This window comes from Staurois parvus, unplaced genomic scaffold, assembly GCF_062004578.1.
Source record: "Staurois parvus isolate SC_StPar_1 unplaced genomic scaffold, SC_StPar_1.0 ptg000828l, whole genome shotgun sequence".
In the NCBI taxonomy this organism is placed as follows: domain Eukaryota; kingdom Metazoa; phylum Chordata; class Amphibia; order Anura; family Ranidae; genus Staurois; species Staurois parvus.
In genome coordinates this window covers 388,732-412,500 of record NW_028318624.1, presented here as the reverse complement: position 1 = coordinate 412,500, position 23,769 = coordinate 388,732, and the positions used below count along the sequence as shown (strand labels likewise).

Here is a 23,769-nt window from a genome sequence, read left to right as displayed (position 1 = left end):
GATAAAAGGTCCAGAGTTAATTTCAAGTGTGCTATTTGCATTTGGAATCTGTTGCTGTCAACTTTCAAGATGAGATCCAAAGAGCTGTCACTATCAGTGAAGCAAACCATCATTAGGCTGAAAAAACAAACCCATCAGAGAGATAGCAAAAACATTAGGCGTGGCCAAAACAACTGTTTGGAACATTCTTAAAAAGAAGGAACGCACCGGTGAGCTCAGCAACACCAAAAGACCATAAAGACCACGGAAAACAACCGTGGCAGATGACCAAAGAATTCTTTCCCTGGTGAAGAAAACACCCTTCACAACAGTTGGCCAGATCAAGAACACTCTCCAGGAGGTAGGTGTATGTGTGTCAAAGTCAACAATCAAGAGAAGACTTCACCAGAGTGAATACAGAGGGTTCACCACAAGATGGAAACCATTGGTGAGCCTCAAAAACAGGAAGGCCAGATTAGAGTTTGCCAAAAGACATCTAAAAAGGCCTTCACAGTTCTGGAACAACATCCTATGGACAGATGAGACCAAGATCAACTTGTACCAGAGTGATGGGAAGAGAAGAGTATGGAGAAGGAAAGGAACTGCTCATGATCCTAAGCATACCACCTCATCAGTGAAGCATGGTGGTGGTAGTGTCATGGCGTGGTCATGTATGGCTGCCAATGGAACTGGTTCTCTTGTATTTATTGATGATGTGACTGCTGACAAAAGCAGCAGGATGAATTCTGAAGTGTTTCGGGAATATTATCTGCTCATATTCAGCCAAATGCTTCACAACTCATTGGACGCTTCACAGTGCAGATGGACAATGACCCAAAACAGACTGCAAAAGCAACCAAAGAGTTTTTTAAGGGAAAAAAGTGGAATGTTATGTAATGGCCAAGTCAATCACCTGACCTGAATCCGATTGAGCATGCATTTCACTTGCTGAAGACAAAACTGAAGGGAAAATGCCCCAAGAACAAGCAGGAACTGAAGACAGTTGCAGTAGAGGCCTGGCAGAGCATCACCAGGGATGAAACCCAGCGTCTGGTGATGTCTATGCGTTCCAGACTTCAGGCTGTAATTGACTGCAAAGGATTTGCAACCAAATATTAAAAGTGAAAGTTTGATTTATGGTTATTATTCTGTCCCATTACTTTTGGTCCCTTAACAAGTCGGAGGCACATAAGCAAACTGTTGTAATTCCTACACCGTTCACCTGATTTGGATGTAAATACCCTCAAATTAAAGCTGACAGTCTGCAGTTGAAGCACATCATGTTCGTTTCATTTCAAATCCATTGTGGTGGTGTATAGAGCCAAAAATGTTAGAATTGTGTCGATGTCCCAATATTTATGGACCTGACTGTAAATGGTATGACTCTACGGGAGCTCCCCCCTCTGAATGCTGCATGGTACGGTCCAAGTGGAGGAGGAAAGAAGGTTTGATCTGTACTGAGAGATGATTGGATTGGAGGATATCACACCGAAGCCCAGGGATGGAGGATTCAACCCGAGCGCTTCTGGACCGGCTTCTTAGAGGAGATGAAATAATTGTGATGAGTGCGGTTGTGCAGGAGGAGCGCGAGTGGAGTCGCTGCTCTGATCACAGACAAGTGCATGTGCACTGATATAAACAGAAACTGTACTGACTTTCTACTGATGTGGAAGGGGAATCGTAGTCCCAGTGGATTACTCAGCACTTCATGTTCTTTTTGGACTCACTTTGAATCAGCACAGAATTATCTTGATTCAAATAATTAATTTTATGTATCCATAAGGTTAACTAGAGAGGAAGGTGCATTGTAGAGAGGAAGGCGCATTGTAGAGAGGAAAGTGCATTGTAGAGAGGAAGGTGCATTGTAGAAAGGAAGGTGCATTGTAGAGAGGAAGGCGCATTGTAGAGAGGAGGGTGCATTGTAGAGAGGAAGGTGCATTGTAGAGAGGAGGGTGCATTGTAGAGAGGAAGGTACATTGTAGACAGGAAGGTGCATTGTAGAGAGGAAGGTGTATTGTACAGAGGAAGGTGTATTGTAGAGAGGAAGGTGCATTGTAGCACCATACAGCACATTCTTTGTTATAAGTGCATCACTCTTGATACGCAGCACAATTTCGTTTCAGCAAGATGTCTCTCTCCTGTTTGTGGACTAATCATATGTGATGTGTACATGGTATGCACTAGAGTTTACACGTAGCGGGGGAGGTGTATTGTAGTACCCAATATCTACACTTCTCTTTTCTCTTTTTCTTAATGAAAAGCAGCGCTACACCATTTATTTATAGCTTAGTTCCAAAGCTTACCTTGTAATGCAGTGGGCTCCGAACTGTGTCCAGGTGCTGCCCTTTGTTTGCCTTCATCCGGCCCTTGGGGCACTATTCAGCCCTCTGATATGAGATACTATTCCTCCCACTGACACCAATGATGGGGCGCTATTCTTCCCACTGACACCAATGATGGGGCACTATTCCTCCCACTGATACCAATGATGGGGCACTATTCCTCCCACTGATACCAATGATGGGGCACTATTCCTCCCACTGATACCAAGGATGGGGCACTATTCCTCCCACTGATACCAATGATGGGGCACTATTCCTCCCACTGATACCAATGATGGGGCGCTATTCCTCCCACTGATACCAATGATGGGGCGCTATTCCTCCCACTGATACCAATGATGGGGCACTATTCCTCCCACTGATACCAATGATGGGGCACTATTCCTCCCACTGACACCAATGATGGGACACTATTCCTCCCACTGACACCAATGATGGGGCACTACTTCTACCATTGATACCAATGATGGGGCACTATTCCTCCCACTGACACCAATGATGGGGCACTATTCCTCCCACTGACACCAATGATGGGGCACTATTCCTCCCACTGACACCAATGATGGGGCACTATTCCTCCCACTGACACCAATGATGGGGCGTTATTCCTCCCACTGATACCAATGATGGGGCACTATTCCTCCCACTGACACCAATGATGGAGCACTATTCCTCCCACTGACACCAATGATGGGACACTATTCCTCCCACTGACACCAATGATGGGACACTATTCCTCTCACTGGCACCAATGATGGGGCACAATTCCTCCCACTGACACCAATGATGGGACACTATTCCTCCCACTGACACCAATGATGGGACACTATTCCTCCCACTGACACCAGTGATGGGGCACAATTCCTCCCACTGACACCAGTGATGGGACACTATTCCTCCCACTGACACCAATGATGGGGCACTATTCCTCCCACTGACACCAATGATGGGGCACTATTCCTCCCACTGACACCAGTGATGGGACACTATTCCTCCCACTGACACCAATGATGGGGCACTATTCATCCCACTGACACCAATGATGGGGCACTATTCCTCCCACTGATACCAATGATGGGGGCACTATTCCTCCCACTGACACCAGTGATGGGGCACAATTCCTCCCACTGACACCAGTGATGGGACACTATTCCTCCCACTGACACCAATGATGGGGCACTATTCCTCCCACTGACACCAATAATGGGGCACTATTCCTCCCACTGATACCAATGATGGGACACTATTCCTCCCACTGACACCAATGATGGGGCACTATTCCTCCCACTGACACCAATGATGGGACACTATTCCTCCCACTGATACCAATGATGGGGCACTATTCCTCCCACTGATACCAATGATGGGGCACTATTCCTCCCACTGATACCAATGATGGGGCACTATTCCTCCCACTGACACCAATGATGGGACACTATTCCTCCCACTGACACCAATGATGGGGCACTATTCCTCCCACTGACACCAATGATGGGGCACTATTCCCCCCACTGACAGCAAAGGTGGACATTTTTTACTCCCACTGAGGACAGTAAACTGGCCCTTTGGAACATGTGGAGACCCCAGTTGTAATGGAATGGATGATTTGTAGATTTGTACATTTTTAAGTGATCGTTTATATTGAAGATTCTCACCATTTAGAAGAAAAAAAAGTTTATTGTTGGAGAACATTTCACTGTCATCCTAAATCCAATAAAGAAGATAAAGTCACATTAAAGCAGCATATAATACTGATAATGGAGAGTCGATGTGCCGCTCACAGGACGATTCTCACACATCGCAGTAAACACACAAATTCCCTTTTCAGTCTCAAAACACAAAAAAATCACGAATATAAAATACATGAGAAGTTCAGGAAAAAAAAGTTGAACTAAAGAAAGAAAAGTCTCTGGAATCCTTCACAGAGATGGAGATAAAACACCCCAAAGTCTTGTGTAGTCGTTAAACATGGAGAACGAGCAAAAAAAAAGTATAAAAAAGTACAAAGGATTCACTAGAATGAAGGATCCGGCTGAAACGATCGTTCAGTTTTTGATTTTTTTTTTTAGTATATTCACCTGTATTGTGTGTTTTGGTTCTGGTTGGTCTTCTCCCCCTGCCGGAGCAAACCGGGGGCCATAGACGGGTCGAAAATCGGCCAATTTTCACACCATTAGTGGGTTAATTGGTCGGCTGCTTTTCGGGCTTTTTGCACATTTTTTTTTTTTAATCGGGTATGTTGGAAATTCGTGGCAGATTTTGACGATCGGCCGATTTTCGCACAGTTAGTGGATTAATTGGTCGGCTGCTTTTCGGGCTTTTTGCACATTTTTTTTTTAATCGGGCATGTTGGAAAATTTGCGGCTGATTTTGTCGATCGGCCGATTTTCCCGGCAATGATGGAGGAAGAAGAGGAAGAGGAAGAATTCCAGTCCGCTATTATATTTTACATGAAAGTCTTGCGGTTGCAACAATGTATCTATCTGTATCCGAATAGAAACATCTGTATCCAAAATGGATACAAATGGATACAAATGGATACATTGTTGCAACCGCAAGATTTTCATGTAAAATTTAATAGCGGAGCTCTCTGCAGGGACAGAAGTAATTATGGGGTTAAATGCCGGCCGTAGACGGGATGAAAATCTGCCGATTTTTTTTTACCGTTGGTGGTAACGTTGGCTGATCGTACGACAGATTTTTCATTTTTTTTAAAACAGCTGGTTTTCGACCCGTCAATGGCCTACATTAGTCTGCTGAGCTCACTGAAGTATGTAAAAACGGCTCTGAATTATAATCCCAAAACAAAAAAATGTCATATATTGCAGTTTATCAATCATTGGATGTGGCGGCTACATTAGTTTTCTTCTTTTTTTTTTTTTTCCCCTGGTGATCTGGCCAGTAACACATCTCCAGCATTAATGAGGCACAACTCTGGAGGAATGAGCACAGGAGGCACAGCAGACAACAATGTCATTCTGGGAGGAGGGGAGCGTTTGATATATTAGCAGATTTAAATACACTAACAAATTGAAGCCAAACTCCAGCTCACACTTCAGCCCTCATGCACACGGGACGTTTATACAGCGGCTGTTTTGGGCTTTTTTTCCCTCTACAGCCAGTAACCCCCCAGCATGTTATCCTAGGTGTCCATACACACACAGACTGGAATCAATGTTTTTTGGCTGGAAAAAAAACCAGAACTAGAGGGATCCTAGAGGAGTTTTTTTAGCTGTAAAAACACTGAAAAATGCGGTAAGTCACAGCAAACCATCGTTTTTGGACTTTTTTTTACAAAAAAATTTTTTGTTAAAAAAAAATAACCTCTAAACAACACAAACACAAAAAAAGCGGCAAAACGCTATTACAAACACGCTGAAAAACTCACATTTTTAACATGACTTTACACAGCTAACATTACTAGCGTTATCAAAACGTCCCGTGTGTATGGGGGCTCAATCCTCACGCACACGGGACGTTTTACAGCGGCTGTTTTTGGCTTTTGATGTTTTTTTCTACAGCCAGTAACCCCCCCAGCATGTCATCCTATGTGTCCATACACATATAGACTGGAATCAACATGTTTATGGCTGAAAAAAACACCAGAATTAGTGGGTTTCTAGAGGAGTTTTTTAGCTGTAAAAATGCTCTAACGCTGCAAAACGTAGTAAATCACGGCAAATCAGTGTTTTTTTTACTTTTGACTAAAAAATACTTTTTTTAGTTAAAAAAAAAACACCTCTAAAAAAACGCTAAAAAATAGAAACCTGAAAAAACGCAGCTAAAGGCTAATACAAAAACGCTGAAAAACTCACATTTTTAACGTGACTTTACACAGCTAATGTTACCACGTTATTAAAACGCCCCGTGTGCATGGAGCCTTAAAAAAAAAAAAAGCGACTACCAACACCACCCATAAGAATGAACCCGTGACCGAAATATCCATTTAAGCCGAACCGGCCCAACTCTAAAAACACATTTTTTTTATTAGACAAATCATGAGCTCATCAGAGATATGACAACCTGATTGTACAATCTCCTTTAAGCTGCCCATACATGGATAGGAATTCAGGACTGCTAAATTTCAATGCATATATAGGCATAGGGCAGGGGAAGGCAACCGGAGAGCCGCAGGACTACAAGTTCCATCATGCCTCTGCAAGTCATAGCTGTAACTGTCAGTTTTGTAATCTTTGCAATGCCTCATGGGAAATGTAGTTCCACAAAAGCTAGAGAGCCGCAGGTTGCCTACCCCTGGCATAGGGGGTGTACAGATGTCGATCTATCGATTGACTTCTGTACAGCCGCTTGGGTGGATTGTCCATCAGGCTGCAGGCTATAGGCTGCAATGCTGATCAGTGTATTCTGATGGTGGGGAAGTCTTCCTGCTGTCAGCATACAATAGCTCAGCGGGGAGGATTCCCCCATCCATCTCAAAAGTGTGAAAGGGGGAATCAGATCTTTTTTTTCTTTCAACCTGCTTATGTATGGGCTGCCTTAGATCTACCAATAGCTATGTAGTTGACATGCCAGCCTCAATGGCTACCAATGTGTTGGATATATTAGGTAGGTCCTCATATTACATCATGTTGGTAAATCTAACACTGACTGTACCATCAGATTGGACCGTGTATGGTGACCAGAAGAAGGGAGGAATGATGTGACAAAGAGAAACATTTGCAAGGCACCATCTGGAAGTGCAATGGGCAAGCTGTGGCCCTTTGGCTACTAAGGAACTACAGACACTGCAAGGCACGCTGCGATTGGTACTACTGCTACTGCTGGGGGCCACAGGATACCAAACCCACCCACAGGAGATATTGTGCATGGGTCATAGAACAGCGTTGGCACCGGGCCGGCTATATATATTGTGCTCAGCTGAATCCTTCTCTTTGTACGCAAGAAAACCTCAAGCTATTGGCTCCCAAATTATCACAAATGTGAGAATTTCTGCCTTTTAAATGAAGCAAATAAAGAACAATAAATAATCTACAGAGATACCCATCAATAAACCAGGAGATTTGTTCAAAGTGTAGAATGAAAGTTTCAGTAAGCCAATATACAGAACCCAATATGTAGTGTGTCAGTAAGCCCCCGTTATGCAGTGTGTCAGTAAGCCCCCATTATGTAGTGTGTCAGTAAGCCCCCGTTATGTAGTGTGTCGGTAAGCCCCCCTTATGCAGTGTGTCAGTAAGCCCCCGTTATGCAGTCTGTCAGTAAGACCCGTTATGTAGCGTCAGTTAGCCCCCGTTATGCAGTGTGTCAGTAAGCCCCCATTATGCAGTATGTCACTAAGCCCCCCTTATGCAGTGTGTCAGTAAGCCCCCGTTATGCAGTCTGTCAGTAAGACCCCATTATGTAGTGTGTCAGTATGCCCCCATTATGCAGTGTGTCAGTAAGCCCCCGTTATGTAGTGTGTCACTAAGCCCCTATTATGCAGTGTGTCACTAAGCCCCCATTATGCAGTGTGTCAGTAAGCCCCCATTATGCAGTGTGTCAGTGAGCCCATCTACATCCCTCCTGCTATACTGGTTGGGAAGACGAACACAAAAAACAATTTCTTATTGGCATGACACCTCACGGGGGGAATGCTGGAGTGGAGGGGATCACGGCTGTTTGGGACACATAAATGGAGCATGAACATGCGGGTGACAACGCTGCATAGGGAAGATCAGTCCGCAGAGCGTTGCTACCGGGAATGAGAAAGGCCGGCACACTGGCAGGATGACCAGGAATCTACCATTTACTGAACTGGTTGTACAGAAGAGTATATGGAAACTATTGTCATCTGGGAGCCTCCAGTGTAAAAATACCATTTGGGTTTACTGACACCTTAAAACTTGACTCCAGACATCTTGTGTGTTCCATGGAATGGGGAAGAGATAACATCTCTAATTTTTTTTAGGTCTGTGACTCCTTTGGGAATTCTATTTCCCTTCATTTCCTCTCCATGGGACACCCATACAAGAGATTAGTACACCAGTTGTCACTGGGATGGGAAGGTACACCCCCCCCTCTTAGATTGTCAGCTCTAAGGAACAGAGCCCTCTGATCCCTCCTGTATTATCCCTCCCGCCTTATTAAAAATGGGTTTCTTGCCTGTGTACTAAATACTAATTGGAGATTCTTCCTATCAACTCCCCCTCCGGATAGAAAGTGAGGGGAACATTTCCCAATGGGGACATGGACAGCAATAAAGACCAGGCAGAGGCTGCCAGCTACTGCGCTCTACACAAAGCTAAAACAACAACAAAAAGCATTGGCTGAACTTGGGTTCTATGATCTTGTAAAAGGCTATAGAGGTAGGGCCAGGATCGAAGAAAGCCAGGAAATTAGCACTTTCAGAAGACGACCAGCAATGGAGCCAATGGATGTCTCCTACAGCAGTCTCCCTTCAAGGGGCACCTGTCAGTATACAAATATCGGGGGATGAAAATAAAAAAAAATAAAATGTCGGACCTTACTGGTACCAGGGAACACATAACAGATCAAGAAAAATCGTAGTTTTTATTACATTTCTATAAAATCCAAAAAGCCCACTAAAAACAATATAAGGTCATCACTCAAAGACATAGGTCATATTGGGCAGCACAGTGGCTAAATGGTTAGCACTTCTGCCATTGGGGAGATTTCCCTTCACTTCTTGTCCCATAGCCAAACAGGAAGTGATAGGAAATCCCTGCAAATTAAGAGAATTCCTTGGGGGCCCCCAGGTCACTAGAACTAGTGTCCCCATATGTGAACCTAGGGTACCTCACAGGTGTCAAACTGGCGGCCCTCCAGCTGTTGCCAAACTACCAGTCCTATGAGGCATTGCAAGATTGACATCTGCAAGGATGGCTCCCAAAGTCAGAGGCATGATGGGACTTGTAGTTTTGCAACATCTGGAGGGCCGCCAGCTTGACACCCCTAGAATAACTCATATTCATGGTTGGCTGATCTTAGATTTGGCCATACATGTGCAAAGCTGGCCAATACATAGCACAGTGGCTGAATGGTTAGCACTACTGCCTGGCAGTACTAGGGTCCTTGGTTCATATCCCAACTATGGCACCACCTGCCTGGAGTTTTCATGTTCTCCCTGTCCCTGTGTGGGGGTCCTCTGGTTTCCTCCTACCCTCCAAAGACATGCTGGTAGGTTAATTGGGTCCTGTCTAAATTGTCCCTAATATATGAATGCGAGTTAGGGACCTTAGATTGTACACCCCTTGAGGGTTAGGGATTGATGTGAATGTACAATATATATGTAAAGCGCTGCGTAAGTCGATGGCGCTATATAAGTACCTGAAATAAATAATACATTTCTTCAATTCCAGTAACCCATAGAGGTCAACGTGTAATAAAAACAGATTCTTATTCCTATTACATTTCTATAAAATCCAAAATAACAACCCCCCCCAACTAAAAACAATATAAAGTCATCATTCAAATATCAACGTGTTTCACCTATGTGCTTCCTCAGGACCAGGGGCGGACTGACCATTTGGAAACTCAGGCACTGCCCAAGGGCCCAGGGTCAGTAGGGGGCCCCATGAGATGCCCCTGGTACATTTTTCATAGGCTTTTTTGAGTTTGGGCAAGGACACAGGGGCCCCATGATCCCCTATTGCCCGGGGGCCCCATGAGTTGTCAGTCCGCCCCTGCTCAGGACCATAATTTAGGATTTCCAGGAGTATGACCTAACTATAAAAACATACATTAAGATATATCCTTCAGTATAAACAATGTTACACAAAAAGCAGAAAATAAAAAAGATTTATATAGAAGACGGTAGACTGGTACACTCTCTACACTGGGAGACCAAGGGCCAAGCCCGAGATAACATGCGAGTGTACCAGTCTCTCCATCGTCTATATAATTTTTTTTCTGCTTTTTGTGTAATATTGTTTATACTGAAGGATATATCTTAATGTATGTTTTTATAATTAGGTCATACTCATGTAAATCCTAATTGATGGTCCTGAGGAAGCACATAGGCGAAACACGTTTGAGCGATGACCTGTTTTTAGTGGGGTTTTTTTTTGTTATTTTGGATTTTATAGAAATGTAATAAAAACGACGATTTTTATTGCTATTATATTTCTATAAAATCCAAAATAACAAAAAAAAAACCCCCACTAAAAACAGGTCATCGCTCAAATATATAGATCGTTTCTTCAATTCAAACATTCTTCAATTCCAGTAAACCATAGAGGTCAACGTATACTTCTATATCACAACACTTAAACCTATAATATCCCAGAAAAGTGATCTACCTTCACCCTTGAAGGCCAGCTTAACAATATATATGTGACTTTTCTATGAGCAGATACATCAAATCAAATGAAATAAAACCAAAAAATTATATAAAAATTATAAAAATTATATAAAAATTATGTCCAAAGTCCCACCGTGTCCAAAAATAAAAATCAAAAATCCCAAAAATAATCCTCACAAGTGTAACACAAAAACTTAAACTTTTTCTTCTTCTTTCATCACCAAAACCTTCTTAATACCCGCACATCCTGATATTCGTGCACCTCAAAAAGGAAACAAAATCCACATAGTGTCATACCTTAAATGATAAAACACACGTGCCACTCACTGTGCAGCATGCAAAATAAACGTGTATACTCAAACCAAGTGTCAAAACACCTAAGTGAAATGACAATATGAGTGAAAGCACATTCACATAGGATATGCAATGCAATGTGTGAAAACCACTCCACAGATAATACTGCCAGTGTATAACACCACACCCAAAAATATATATATAAAAGGTGATAACCAAAGCCCAGATCACCACTCTCCAACTCTATTATGGATGGGTAATTACCCTATAGCAGAAACAGCAGGGCAGATTAACCACTCTGGGTTACACTCTCCTCTCATCGATTTTCTCCAAAGACTAGGGTCACTTCCTCCACTTTCCTCCAGAAAACCAGTCACAATATAAAAGATATTCTTCTTTATTGGTAACTCACATAAAAATTCCGTGGTAACAGCTCCTCCTCACAAGCAGTGTACACATGGACAGGTTCAGGGAAACATAAACCGCATGTTCCCACTTCCAAGATGGCCACGATCGCACTTCTGGTCAACGTCGATGCGTATGACGTCACGTGTTCTGACGCGTTTTGTCACTTCCTTTGACTTTTTCAGAAGGGGTCAACGTGTTTCACCTATGTGCTTCCTCAGGACCATCAATTAGGATTTCCAGGAGTATGACCCAACTATAAAAACATACCTTAAGATATATCCTTCAGTATAAACGATTTTACACAAAAAGCAGAGAAAAAAAGATTTATATAGAAGACGGACAGACTGGTACACTCAAAATAACATGTGAGTGTAACAGTCTATCCATCTTCTGTATAAATTTTAAGATATCTCTAAACTGGGAGACCAAGGGCCAAGCCTGAGATAACATGTGAGTGTACCTGTCTCTCCATCTTCTATATGTATATATTTTTTCTGCAATATTAACCAGTTCAATACCGGGCAATTTTACCCCTTCCTGCCAGGCCAGTTTTCAGGTTTCAGCACTCTCACACTTTCAATGACAATTGCGCGGTCATACAACATTGTACCCAAACTAAAAGTTTATCATTTTCTTCACACAACTAGAGCTTTCTTTTGGTGGTATTTAATCACCGCTGAGGTTTTTATTTTTTGCTAAATTAACAAAAAAAAGACCAAAGATTTTGAAAAAAAATAGTTTTTCTTTGTTTCTGTTATAAAAGTTTACAAATAAATAATTGTTCTTCATAAATTTAGGCCGAGATGTATTCTGCTACATGTCTTTGGTGAAAATAACCCAAATTAGGATGTATTATTTAGTTTGTTGGAAAGTTATAGAGTTAACAAACTATGGTATAGATCTGAATATTGATCAATCCTGAAGTACTGACGGCCAATCTAATTTCTTGAGGTCCAAGAATGTCAGAACAGTACAGATATCCTACAAATGTCAGAACAGTACAGATATCCCCCAAATGTCAGGACAGTACAGATATCCCCCAAATGTCAGGACAGTACAGATATCCCCCAAATGTCAGGACAGTACAGATATCCCCCCAAATGTCAGAACAGTACAGATATCCCCCAAATGTCAGCACAGTACAGATATCCCTCAAATGTCAGGACAGTACAGATATCCCCCAAATGTCAGGACAGTACAGATATCCCCCAAATGTCAGGACAGTACAGATATCCCCCAAATGTCAGCACAGTACAGATATCCCTCAAATGTCAGGACAGTACAGATATCCCCCAAATGTCAGGACAGTACAGATATCCCCCAAATGTCAGCACAGTACAGATATCCCTCAAATGTCAGGACAGTACAGATATCCCGCAAATGTCAGGACAGTACAGATATCCCCCAAATGTCAGGACAGTACAGATATCCCCCAAATGTCAGAACAGTACAGATATCCCCCAAATGTCAGGACAGTACATATATCCCCCAAATGTCAGAACTGTACAGATATCCCCCAAATGTCAGAACAGTACAGATATCCCCCAAATGTCAGGACAGTACAGATATCCCCCAAATGTCAGAACAGTACAGATATCCCCCAAATGTCAGGACAGTACATATATCCCCCAAATGTCAGAACTGTACAGATATCCCCCAAATGTCAGGACAGTACAGATATCCCTCAAATGTCAGGACAGTACAGATATCCCCCAAATGTCAGAACAGTACAGATATCCCCCAAATGTCAGAACAGTACAGATATCCCCCAAATGTCAGGACAGTACAGATATCCCCCAAATGTCAGGACAGTACAGATATCCCCAAATGACCCCTTTTTTCAAAGTAGACAGTCCAACGTACTTCATAAGAGGCATGGCGAGTTTTTTGAAGTTGTATTCTTTTTGTCATAATTTTTTGGAAAATGAAAAAATTAGTTTCACTATTTTTTTTTTTTACATAATGTCACCAGTGCAGTACAGCGTCATCATATAACTGGCATATCGGTGATCAGGGACACTGACTGGTGACAGTATGAAAAAAAAAAATTATATATATATTTTTTTAAATTATTTTCTATTTTTTATTAAACTTTTATTCTTTTTTTTATGATTTTTTTCATATTTCACTATGGCCAAAGTAGTACAATGTTACCATAGTAACATTGTACTACTTTGGGGAAGTGATCAGTATTTTTTTTACACAATTTGCTTATAGCAAAGAATTACTTTGCTATAAGCAAGCATTTACCTGAATGACATCGATTCATTCAGGGTTTTTTTTTTTTGTGCTTAGCTGTGATTTGGCCACAGCTAATCACATGACATGTGCATGTGATTAGCTGTGACCATTCACAGCTAGGCAGTAGTATACAATGGATGGCATGAATGAAGCCATCCATTGTATACAACTGTCATGTGACCAGCTATGATTGGTCACAGCAGGTCACATGGTACAGGGGCCGATACTCAGATCTGTCATCGTCCGTGTCCGTGTGACAGATCGCGCCGCTGCGCCGCTCTGCAGGAGTGCAATCTGCGCATGTGCGGGAGGACGCCATATGGCATCCACCCGGAACGCTGATGACATTTGCCGCCCGCCATTCGGCCATAGGGCGGGCGGCAAATGGTTAATAAATTGTGATACCATCTAATCATAAATAATAGCGCAACCCTACACCCTATAAATAAATACTTAAAGAATATATAAATTAATATGAATTAATAAATACACCACCAAATAAGTGCACACAAATAAATTAATATCAAACAAAATATAGTCCATTCAGAAAAGTCCATATATAATGATCCTCTATCAATGAAGTAATGAGATCCTCCTTCACCAAAGTGACATCCAGTGCTCAGAACACCCCATCAAAATGCACACTCACCATGTGCTGTTAATAAACCACCGTATCTGTAAATATCCATCAATCCACCACTACGCTCCGATTTTAAAGAAATCCTCATATATCCAGTTTGTACATGTGAATAAAGAACATACTCGCCATAGTGCAATATCATCCAGTAACTTTATTAAGGTAACAAACCCCCCATAAAACCGCACTCACAATAAATAGAAAAATGTATAGCATTGATTAATAGAGCCTCAGGCTCTGTCTCCGGCGTCTCACCCACCCGCCTGCAACCAAGATGGCGATGGTGCAACCACGTGATCCGGACACGTGAGTCAGCGTGCGTGATGACGTCACCGATAAAGCCACACCCTAACGCGTTTCGTCAGACGACATCTTCTGAGGGAGTGGTCAACAGTGCATGGAGAACGTTCTTAAGGACCCAACTCCTGCCTGATTGGCCCAATTACTACAACACCTGATGCGGTGTATTATCACTAATATACACGATCTGATATATATATGATATATACACAGCGGACTACCAAACTGCAGCAGCACCATCTTGTGTGCAAATAGTATAACAACAGGGTGATAGCAATACATGTCAATGCAATAGCAATCAGCACAATCACAATTATATATACAGTACCATAATAAAATATATTTAAAATAAATATTAATCTACATCAATAAAATAAAATAAATATATATTAATAAAACATTTATATATGTTAATAAAAAATTTATATGAATGTATATATAAATACAAAATTAATATAAAAAATTATTAATAAAATAAATAAAAAATAAAATAAATCAAATATTAAATAAATTAAAATAAACTTATGCATCACTGATAAAACAATTTAAGTCCAGTTCCACATTCAATCCCTTAGGAGACAAAGCTTCAGTTAAATATATCCATTTAGTTTCACATTTAGAGAGCTCTCTCATTCTATTAGAACCCCTCCAAGCTTTAGGGATAGATTCTATGGCCCAAAATTTTAAACCGGTAGGCTCACAATTATGATGTCTCTTAAAGTGTATTAATATATATTTATTTTATTTTATTGATGTAGATTAATATTTATTGTAAATATATTTTATTATGGTACTGTATATATAATTGAGATTGTGCTGATTGCTATTGCTCTAAAAAATTCAAGGAAGACTTTTTACTTCGAGTATAGTATCAAGTCAATGAAACTCCAGGGCTATTGGTCTGGTCAGTTAAGTAGCACAGGGCTTTGTTAATCACTTTCAGCTGCTTTGGTGTTAATGAAATCAACAACAGGTGCACTGGACGGGCAACAATGAGATGACCCCCAAAACAGAAATGCTTTTACAGGTGGAGGCCACTGACATACAGTTTACTCCCTGCTCATCTTTTTTTTTGGACCCTTTTTCACTAGTTTTGCATTTGGCTAGCGTCCGTGTCACTACTGGTAGCATGAGGCGATCCCTGGACCCTACAGAGGTTGCACTGGCAGTCTAACTCCTCCAGCATGGCACATCAATACATGCCATTACCAGAAGGGTTGCTATGTCTCCCAGCATAGTCTCACGAGCATGGAGGAGATTCCGGGAGACAGGCAGTTAATCTAGGAGAGCTGGACAGGGCCGTGGAAGGTCCTTAAGCCATCAGCAGGACCGGTATCTGCTCCTTTGTGCAAGGAGGAACAGGATGAGCACTGCCAGAGGCAGAGAAGATGATCTCCAGCATGTAAGTCCAGATATCCAGCATGCCACGTTTCTCCATTGCGATGTGACGTGCTTTAAAAGTGTTCCTTTCCTTGTTTTGAGCAGTGTTTTTTCTGTGGTAGCCCGAAAAGCTGAGCGGTTGCGGTGGTTGTAGAGGAATGTAAATGTGATTGTCAGAAGTGGGATTTGAACCCACGCCTCCTTTTGGAGACCAGAACACACACGCAATGTGAAGAAGGAACTCTTGAGTCTGGCGCCTTAGACCACTCGGCCATCCTGACAAGAGACACTGACTTCCCTGTCCTTCCTCTTGAAATGTCCTCTACACGTGGGGCTCTATGAATCACTTACCAACATGAAGGGGCTGTATTAACCCTGTGCACCTAGGCCCTCTTGCAAATTACCTTCCTAAAGCATGACCTTGGCACCAAGTCAAACTTATCAGATCTTGTCTAGCGAATCCACTGGAGCAAAGCGAGTATTGGAAAAGGTCAGAGGTCAACCTTAACCGGTGGCCTAGTCCACATGCCACAAAGTTGAACCAGAGCTGCGGCAGACCACGTGACCTAATGGATAAGGCGTCTGACTTCAGATCAGAAGATTGAGGGTTCAAGTCCCTTCGTGGTCGGTGTCTTTGTTGCTCTTCAATTCCACTGGCCCTTACTTGTGAAATTCTCACTCCATTTATTCTTGGCCCAACCACAAGTGTCACATTTAACAGCATGGCCTGGCAAAGCTCTCACAACTCTCTGATCTTCATGAACCCTGCTCCAAAAAATTCAAGGAAGACTTTTTACTCCGAGTATAGTATCAAGTCAATGAAACTCCAGGGCTATTGATCTGGTCAGTTAAGTAGCACAGGGCTTTGTTAATCACTTTCAGCTGCTTTGGTGTTAATGAAATCAACAACAGGTGCACTGGACGGGCAACAATGAGATGACCCCCAAAAGAGAAATGCTTTTACAGGTGGAGGCCACTGACATACAGTTTTTTCCATGCTCATCTTTTTATTTTTCAGAGCGTTTTTCACTAGTTTTGCATTTGGCTAGCGTCCGTGTCACTACTGGTAGCATGAGGCGATCCCTGGACCCTACAGAGGTTGCACTGGCAGTCTAACTCCTCCAGCATGGCACATCAATACATGCCATTGTCAGCAGGGTTGCTATGTCTCCCAGCATAGTCTCACGAGCGTGGAGGAGATTCCAGTAAAATTAGATGTGAAATATGCACAAAATATATATATATGTATAAAATTAATAAACGTAATTCAAAATAATTTTAAATGACATTTTATGAGTCCAACTTTAGTTTGCATTCCTACTAGAGCTGTGTGCTTATTTCAGAACCATCCATGATTTATGTTGTGTCTTCCAATACTGAAAATTATGGAAAAAAAAGTCCACAAAAACTTTAGCTTGTGTGCTCCTTCACCAATATGTGCTCACCTGACTTATATGGCCAAACCGTAAGTGAGGTCAAAAACAGCTTCTGTCCCTTTAAATCAGCGATTCTCAACCTGTGGGTCACGACCCCTTTGGGAGTCGAATGATCCTTTCACAGGGGTCGCCTAAGACCATCAGAAATATTCAGAATATGATACCAATGATGGGGCACTATTCCTCCCACTGATACCAATGATGGGACACTATTCCTCCCACTGACACCAATGATGGGGCACTATTCCTCCCACTGACACCAATGATGGGACACTATTCCCCCCACTGATACCAATGATGTGGCACAATTCCTCCCACTGATACCAATGATGGGACACTATTCCCCCCACTGATACCAATGATGGGACACTATTCATCCCACTGACACCAATGATGGGGCACTATTCTTCCCACTGACACCAATGATGGGGCACTATTCCTCCCACTGATACCAATGATGGGGCACTATTCCTCCCACTGACACCAATGGTGGGGCACTATTCCTCCCACTGACACCAATGATGGGGCACTATTCCTCCCACTAATACCAATGATGGGACACTATTCCTCCCACTGATACCAATGATGGGGCACTATTCTTTCCACTGACAGCAATGATGGGGCACTATTCCTCCCACTGATACCAATGATGGGGCCCCCTTCCTCCCACTGACACCAATGATGGGGCACTATTCCTCCCACTGATACCAATGATGGGGCACTATTCCTCCCACTGACACCAATGATGGGGCACTATTCCTCCCACTGATACCAATGATGGGACGCTATTCCTCCCACTGACACCAATGATGGGACGCTATTCCTCCCACTGACACCAATGATGGGGCACTATTCCTCCCACTGACACCAATGAATGGGCACTATTCCTCTCGCTGACACCAATGATGGGACACTATTCCTCCAACTGACACCAATGATGGGGCAGACAGATATAAAAAGACCCAAATGAATGCAGCTCTGTAATCAATAATACATCATTAACCCCTGAAAGGAATTGGCTCTTCTCGTTCCTTTCTGTAGCCACTGACCCCCGTCAGTCCCTGGCCTTGATCAGTGTCTGTCCTCAGGCCTGGAGCCCCCTTTGAGACACAGGAAATGCACACAGACACAAGGTGGTATCTCAGAAGGAACTGAATTTATTCTTCCGTGTTTAAACTTATATATGAAACTTAAAACAATACATAGAAATATAAGAACCAATCAATTGACAGGTATGTATTAACCAATCAGAATATTACATACGTCAGTAATGCCCAATCATTTGGCATTTATGTTAATTATTATTATATGCGTCAAGCATTAGTATAGAAAGTAGACAATTTCCCTATTTTAACACTGGCTAAAGTTATTAATAATCTTGCAACAGGAAATAGCCCACCGCAGACTTTCAGTCTTGTGCTAGCTAGAGGAAAAAAGGAAGTTACATCTGAAGGGAAAAAGAGGAACCTTATACTCTTATCGAAAGTAAAGAACAGTGTTTAAACACAAATTCAACTTTAAGTACTGACTAAGTTTTAAGATGGATACTGATTCTAAGATGGAGGAGCTTTGGCTCAGAGAGACAAAATGGCGGTATGGTAATGCTGAAAGGCTGATTCCTTCAAACCCCCTCTTAGGTCACGCACGTGACCTTACACCTTTTTTACAGGTTGGTACCTGGGGCCCTTAGTAGGTCCTTTATCAAGATACTGATTCCACATGGTTCTAGTAATGGTGGCGTCAATAAGTTTCTGCATTAAACCTCGGATGCAGGGGATACAACAGCAACCACACAGAGTTAATACTGCAGCAGCCATTACTATGGAAATCAGCATAGTTTTCATCAGAGTTCCCCATTTACCAAACCAATTTTCAAATAAACCAGCTAGTGGATTTTCTACTCCTGAGTTTTCAGCCAATTCTTCAGACAACATTTGGAGGCCTTGAAGGGCTCTAGTAATGCTTCCATCAGGAGCGGTGTTATTGGGGATAAAAGTACAGCAGTAGGAACCAAACATTTTACATACCCCTCCTTTCTCAGCTAATAACATATCAAGAGCAATGCGGTTTTGCCAAGCAGTAAGGGATGTTGCATCATGTTGGGCAGAGACCCCCTTTAGAGCATCTCTAGTATAGTTAACAAACCTTTGTTGATTATAATAAATGTAATTAATCCAATCCACATTTTTGTTAGGCTGTACCCATAAAGCAACAGAGGCAAACCCTGCAGCAATCTGGTCCTGAGCTTTAAATTCATCAGGGACTCCTCTTGGTACACCTATAGCATCTATGTAAACTCAAAGGAACCACGGGGTGCATTTCTTTTATACCTTCTAGATCTGGATTTTTCCAAGATGGGCAAGCTTCTTATCCCATCTTCTACTTTGATCATAAAGAAAGGCATGAGAAGATGGGTCAGAGCGCAGCTTCCCTTCCATCTGCTGGGGAGTCTGGCTCTGAGTCTCATATCTCCACACAGCCACCACACATCTGACAGTTGCTGCCGGTGGTCCTGAAACCATTCCTTCCGGTAGCCTTCTGCGGAGGTGTGGATGGTCTTAATACAGTAATTAGGTGGGAATGTACCTAAATCTTTACCCTTAGCATCATCATGTTCAAAGCAGGTAAAATTTCCTGGTACCGGTTTAGAGGCCAAAAGGTAAATTCCGTAATCCGGTAACAGGGAACTTCTTAACAAAATCAGAACATTCCTTCTCAGTGATGTTATCTTTATACATTCTAATTAGGCAGGACATATTAGTTTCTTCTTCTAACAAAGGAACTGTGGCAAGTAGGGGGCGGGGATTGGCACATGAAACACAGTCTCCCTGTCCCTTACTTTTAGTGGTCCATCTCACCCATTCAATCCATTAATTTTTGTCAGAGTAAAGAGTTTCAATGCTTAATCTGTCTTCTGATTGCATCACTACTCCTGTCACCTTATTATCCAGTCGATCCCTAACTTTGGGGAATGAATTGTCTATGGTATTGACATGGACTCTTGGGGAGGGTTTTACCTGTAATATGAGGTTGGCCCAGGGGTCTGTTCCTGACACAGTTATTCCCAACCTATATTCCCCACTATCTCTGACCTGTGGGTTCCTTATTGTGAAAATGATATTCCCTTGGCCTTTTGCTATAGAGATTCTTTGATAGGTGCCTATGTCCTCTAGGGGAATTCTAGCTGATTGGGTCTCCCATTTATGAGGGTCTGTTGTCCACCATATATTCTCCCAGTAACCACAGGGCTCATTCCTCCCACACATGTACACATTATAAGGTCCAATATCATAAGTAACTTTAGTCGGGTCAAACACCTGGTTTTTAGTCAGAGTAAACACTATGGTCTGATTTACATCCTCAGTAGTCAAGACTGGTGTTTCCTGTACCCCCCATCCCTTATCTTGTACAAAGGACATTCTTCTCATCCTTCTCTTAGTGCGGGTTAGACCTCGTTTCTTTCTGACACTAGAATGTTGTGTACTATGGTTGTGTGTGCACTGGTTCTGCATTATCTGGGTCACTAGCTTGGATGGAGGTATTACATATACTCTTAATCACTCCATAATCATCTGGGTGATAAATACAGTTAGTTATTGTCCATACTGGGAGGAACACAGTCAGGGTTGCTAGTATGAGGAAGCAAAATGTCTGCCCAGAGTTCTGTGAGAGCATCAGAAAGGTCATCTTCTTCAAAGACTTTTACACCGGCTTCACTTCCTTTTTCTTCTTCTGTATCTGTGTCTTTGCCTTTGTCTTGCTTCTTAGGGGCTTGGTTCACCCTTTTTACACGGCTGGCATGGATCCAGGCCTTGGAATCCTCAGTCAGGACAGCGGTCCTGGTGACAGCGATCACAGAAGTGGGGGGCCCAAAGGGATACTCTTGCTTCCGATTCCTATGGAGGGCTTGTATCACCACACGGTCCCCGACTTGGAAAGAGTGAGTTGGTTCCTGTGAAGAAAGAGGAAAGCTGCGAGCAACATTTCTTTCAACCTTGTCCAAAGTTTCAATAAGTTTTCTCACATATTCCTCCTGAATCAATTCCAAATCCCCTCTTTCTACCATGAGTGGCTGTCTGGCCCAGGGAGTGGGAAAGGGCCTACCCATTAGAACCTCAAAGGGGGAGTAACCTGTCTTTTTAGAAGGAGTCATCCTTACCTCTGCCAAGACTGCAGGCAGTATTTTCTTCCAGTTTGCATAGGTACCTCCAGTAGCTTTCCTAATTTTATCCTTGATGGTCCTATTCATCCTTTCCACTATACCTGAGCTCTGAGGGTGGTAAGGAATGTGAAACTTCCACTCAATTTTGAGTGTTTTCACCGAATCCTGACATACCTTGGCCACAAATGCTGGACCGTTGTCAGAATTAATCTGGAGTGGACATCCCCACATGGGAATAATTTCCCGTGTAAGGATCCTCACTACAGTTTGGGCATCTTCTTTTGTGGTTACAAAGCTTTCTACCCAGCGGCTAAACATGTCCACAATTACCAAAAGATATTCTTGTCTTTTTCCTTCCTTTGGCATGTGTGTAAAATCTACCTGTAGGTGGGTAAAAGGTGTTGATGGGTATGTCAGGTGTTCATGTCTTGCCTTGTGAGGATTGTTTGGGTTATTCCTTATGCATGTAATGCATCTAGACACATATGATTTTACCAAAGAGGGAAGGCCAGGAATGAAGAAATCATTATCCAGCAGTTCACATGTAACCTGCCATCCCCTGTGACCTACTCCATGATACTGTGAGATGAACAGAGGTGCACTGGCCTTTGGAATGCATGGTCTCCCCTCTGTGACACAAAGTCCAGTTTGTGGATCTTTGGTCACACCAGCTGCATTCCACTGCTTAATATCTTCTGAGGTAGCATATGTCTGTAAATCCTGCAATGTTTGATCCAACAGTGGCATTTCAGGGGTGAGCATTGGCATCTGGATCATGGCAGGCTGGGTAAGGGCCGCCTCTTTTGCTACTTTGTCAGCTAAAGCATTTCCCTTTGCAATATCAGTTTGTTCATTTGTGTGTGCCCTACAGTGTAGGATAGCAAGGGATCTTGGCAGTTGTATGGCTTTAAGTAAAGCCTTCACCAGAGATGAATGTGAGATGGATTTTCCATCTGCTGCAATGAATCCTCTCTTTTCCCAAATTATTCCAAAATCGTGGCACACGCCAAACGCATATCTGGAATCTGTGTAAATATTTACATCCTGACCCTCAAAAAGCTGACATGCTCTTGTAAGGGCTATCAGTTCAGCGGCCTGAGCTGACTGGTATGGGATGGGTTTTGCTTCAAGTACTTTAACTGGCAACTGCACCACCGCATATCCTGCATGGTAAACAGTGTCAGTGGGTCTCGAGCAAGAGCCATCTACAAAAACATTCTGTGCCTCTGGAAGAGCCACAGAAGACATATCCTGTCTTGGGGAGGTGTCCTGATGAATCAATTCCAGGCAATCATGCTGTGGAACAACTTCATCCTGCTCTCCCTTTAAGCCTAATAAGGCATTCAAAATTGGAGCTGGACCTGAAGTGGGAGAGGTATATTTTATTCTCAACTTAGGGTTTGACAACAGTATAACCTCATATCCACTAAGTCTCTGGGCTGACATGTGTTGGGTATGTATATTCTTGAGTAGAATAGACACATTGTGGGTGGTATGTAAGGTGGTCTCATGTCCCAGAGTGAGTGACGTAGCCATTTGGACCACCATAGCGCATGATGCTAGTGCTCTGAGACACGCAGGCATGCCTTGGACCTGTACTGGAACCATTTTTGAGAAAAAAGCAACAGGGCGGAGTTTTCCTCCATGCTCCTGGGCCAGGACCCCTGCCATAGTTTTACAATTTTCCCTAGCATACAGATGAAACATTTGATTATATGCGGGCAGACCAAGACCAGGGGCTATTACCATAGCATTTTTCAGATACACAAAAGCATTGCACATATCATCTGACCATTTCACAAGATCTGACATTTCTGAACCTGTGGCTTGTCTCAAAATGTTGTCATAGTAAGAAAAGTCAGGTATCCATTGGCGGCAGTAACCAATCATACCAAGAAAGGTGAGCATGTCTTTCTTGGTCAATGGGCGGGGCAGACCCATAAGAGCCGCAGCTCTTTTGTGGCTGACTTTCCTTTCACCTTTTGTGAGAACAAAACCAAGGTATTCAACAGTTTTCTGACACCATTGTAGCTTTTTCTTAGACACTTTATGACCACATTCACATAACCAGTTCATGAGATCTACACTATCCCCTTGGCTGGCTGCCCGATTAACACTACAGAGAAGCAAATCATCTGCGTATTGAACCAAAACTGAACCATGGCGAGGAGTCCATGGCTTTAAGGTAGCCTGGAGGACAACAGAGTAGACCACAGGCGAATCTACATACCCTTGCGGTAATTTACACCAAGCAAGGGTCTTTCTCCTGTAATGAAACGCAAAAATTGGGCGTGTCTCCTTGGCAACAGGGATTGAAAAAAATGCATTTGTCA

General features: G+C 42.7%; 1 non-coding gene across 1 annotated transcript; it reads right to left on the bottom strand.

The window, feature by feature from the left end:
* Nucleotides 1-16,009: 16,009 nt before the first annotated feature.
* TRNAL-CAA (transfer RNA leucine (anticodon CAA)) lies at nucleotides 16,010-16,119 on the bottom strand. Its single transcript has 2 exons — nucleotides 16,082-16,119; nucleotides 16,010-16,055 (listed from the first exon to the last, which is right to left on the bottom strand). It is a non-coding gene; the product is annotated as a tRNA-Leu (tRNA).
* Nucleotides 16,120-23,769: the final 7,650 nt, after the last annotated feature.